Source organism: Bidens hawaiensis, unplaced genomic scaffold (assembly GCF_021521415.1).
Source record: "Bidens hawaiensis isolate Kalapana, Puna unplaced genomic scaffold, B.hawaiensis_p1.1 tig00015451_1, whole genome shotgun sequence".
In the NCBI taxonomy this organism is placed as follows: Eukaryota; Viridiplantae; Streptophyta; class Magnoliopsida; order Asterales; family Asteraceae; genus Bidens; species Bidens hawaiensis.
Genome location: NW_027492381.1, coordinates 149,411 through 152,950, shown reverse-complemented (window position 1 = coordinate 152,950; position 3,540 = coordinate 149,411). Strand labels below are relative to the sequence as shown.

The 3,540-nt window shown below is 32.5% G+C and overlaps 1 pseudogene; it reads left to right on the top strand.

The window, feature by feature from the left end:
- Positions 1 to 1,810: 1,810 nt before the first annotated feature.
- Positions 1,811 to 3,079, top strand: LOC143549207 (putative 2' cyclic ADP-D-ribose synthase BdTIR; annotated as a pseudogene).
- Positions 3,080 to 3,540: the final 461 nt, after the last annotated feature.

Here is a 3,540-nt window from a genome sequence, read left to right as displayed (position 1 = left end):
TACAACTTTATAAAAAAAATGCAAATGAAATTACATTCTAATTACAAAATTTTATGTCTCTCTCTTTTAAGTTTTAGATTTTGGCATAAAATACCCAACAAAATTAACTTTGACATAGAGCAGATTTACAAAAATAAATTAAAATAGGTGGATTAAAGGGTAACCCCGCAAACCCGACGGGTTGACACGAACTCCCCCCGTTTAGCTAATTGTGTTCATTGCCCGAACCTATATAGTAAACTCAAACCGTGTTACGTTGTTGTCATGTCAGAAATTTGACACCAATAGAATACTATCCTCTTGAATATTACCAGCCAATATTGAAGATCATGGCCCTCTAGGCAGCTTTGCGAACCAACTCACGCGTGAAACAGTGGGCAGCGAGTTTTATCAATCCACCCTGTTGTGACTGCACAAACAATTCTCTTTTTCTTATAAATAAAACAAATACAATATGAATTAATGGTTAGCAACTTACCTGAAACTGTTCATGCATGATAAACCTTTGCAGCCTTACCATGAACCAATAACATGTTATGCATAACAAAAGGAGGCTCAATATCATAATTGCCAGCTGGTTCGTGTATTGTGTTTTACGCGGTCACCAAAACTCTTGAAACAAGTTTCTGCAAAATGCAAGAAAGACGTTTATAATAACAAAATGTTGATGAACTTGTTTTACCATCGTATATGAACACAAAGTGGTTGAAAAACGTATTTGAAGGGTCTTTGGAAATTCCCATGGCTGAAAAAACATTCAAAGTGTCCTTTGTCACTTTTCTGCTGTCAACATATTCTTATGCCTTAACATTGATTGACTCAAACTACTTTCATTTTTTTATTGAGCATAACTAAACATTTAAAAAATATATATATAATAAAATCTTCTTAAAAAATATACTTCCTCCGTCTCTCTTTAAGTGTCTTGTTTTGAAAATCACAAAGTTCAAGGTAGATTGAATAATTACCTTTTTTTGTTTACCAAATGACAATAATGCCCTTGAAAATTGGTCCATCAATATTGTTTATTAATGCTAGTTGTGTATATTTAATGGTAAACTTGGAAATTGGCTAATAAATTTTGAAATTGAACATTTGTAATGGGAAAAATAAATAAGAAAATACAGACACTTTTAATGGGAATAAGAGAGTATATATGAAAACCCTGCTTATAAATAGATACAAGTTTTTGATCGCACATTATTGCATTGTTGGTGCGTAATTCTTCGAATGTATCTTGATTAGCATTCAACCAAGGATGGAGGCAAGCATGGTCCAAGTGACACGGTTACTTCTTTTTACGTTATTTAGGGGGTGTTTGGGATTGCTTATTTTTTCCAACCTATAACTTATAAACTTATTAAAAAGTAATAAGGTGTTGGGGATTACTTATTTTGTGAGAAGAAAAGTTCCATAAGTTACACTTTTGTAACTTATTAACTTAATGAAAAGTTATAAGAAAACAAAATAAGAAATCCCAAACACCCCTTAATATTATATACTCGTTTTTATATATACAAAAAGTAACACATGTATTCAAGTTCTCCCACCAATTAAGTTTAGAGGGTATTAAGTGTTGCATCTTTGAATCGGTCCATTCACAACATATTATAATACATTTGTAAGGTGCTACTTTTTTACTAATTTGGTCATGCATGTTGACTTCTATTCTAATAATTCCAAAACAAGACATTCTCATTCAATTCCATCATCTATAAATACAAACCTTTAACACAACCTTAAACTCCAACCTAAGCTAAAACAAAAACTTTTAAGATTTAACTGCTTTCACTTTCCTAAAAATGAAACCATGCAACGTGCAGCCACGTTAAAACACCATCAAACGCCAAATAGCATTGCAAAAGGCACAACGAGCGGTTCAACCTGCTTGTGATGTTTTCATAAACCATCGTGGGATTAACACTAAAAGATCAATTGCCTCTTTGCTCTACCACCAACTCGTGTTGTCAAGAATCCCGTCGTTTCTTGACAACAAGAACATGAAACCGGGTGATAAACTTTTTGAGCATATTGATAATGCAATAATTGAGTGCAAGATTGGTGTCGCAGTCTTTCACCGCGTTATTGTGACTCATATATCTGTCTTCACGAACTTTCTTTAATGATGGAGTCGAGGAAAAAAGTTATTCCTATTTTTTGTGACGTGAAGCCCTCGGGTCTTCGGGTCACAGATAATAAACTATGTTCTCCGTCTAAGATTAGAAGATTCAGTTATGCGATTGAAGAGGCTAAGAATACCGTGGGACTCGCATTCGACACATCCAAAGGGTAAATATTTGTTGATATATATAATCAATTTATTAATTTATTTATTTATTGGAAGTTTTAATGTTTTTATTAACCAAAATTTACAGGAATTGGGCGGATGTGGTAACATATGCCACCGAGTTGGTTCAAGAAAGCTTGATCGAGATCAACAACGAGAAGAACGTTGTTCAACCCGCCGAAATCGTGTATTAAAACCTGCTTGTGGGAACTAATATTGACCTTATTTATGACGATTTTTTTGTTTTTGACAATAATACCCTTTTTAAGGTTGGAAGTGTAATTAGTTGGACATATTTTCATTTCTTGTAACTCTATTCTTTCATGTCTTGAATTGTTTGAATAAAAGCTCATTGCAGATTTTTACATTTTTCTTTTGGTAAATGTTCGTATATAAATACACTTGACAATAATGTGCGTATACATATACTTTAGACGTGTAACATATTATAACGAAATTTAAGTAATGATATATGCAAATCAAATATCATAAATAATTAAATATCAACCAGCTGTCGTTTTCCTAGAAATCTTGATACCATCTTGCTGACAATTTGGGTTTTCAGTCAAACGTTTGATGGTCCACATAGTATAACCCGAATGCTACATTGTAACCAGGTATCCATTCGTAGTTTTTGATCAACGAACCATGCAAATTAACCATGAACATCAGCTTCGTTAGTGTCTTTTCAACACAAAAATATGTCAAAGCTTCTTTTGACTATCTTGGTCAAATTGACTACTTGTAAAGTACAAAAACAGAAGTGGCATTATAAGGGAAAGCATAATGAGGCCGAGGAAAAGGGAGATGGGGGTGATAAATGGGTGGAACACCGCGCCCCGCGGCAATAAAAGGGCGACAAGGGGGAGGGGTAACTAGTCTTTGTCGTCAGCGATGTTTAAAGAATATTATTAGTATAATGTTATGTGTGTGGTATATATATACATACACACACACACACACATATATAAGGGTTAAAATAAAAATAGATAGTTTTTCTAAGAATGGTAAGAAGAGCATAAAATTTGAAGTTAGGAAACTATGTAGTCTAAATCCTAGATCCTAAGAAACTATTTGATATTTTAAAAACTAACAATCTCAACCACTAGATCATAAATCCAATGTCCTAGATATATTCTTACTCTTCCTAGAAAACTATATATATTTATTTTAGCATACCCATATATATATATATATATATATATATATATATATATATATATATATATATATATATATATATATATATATAT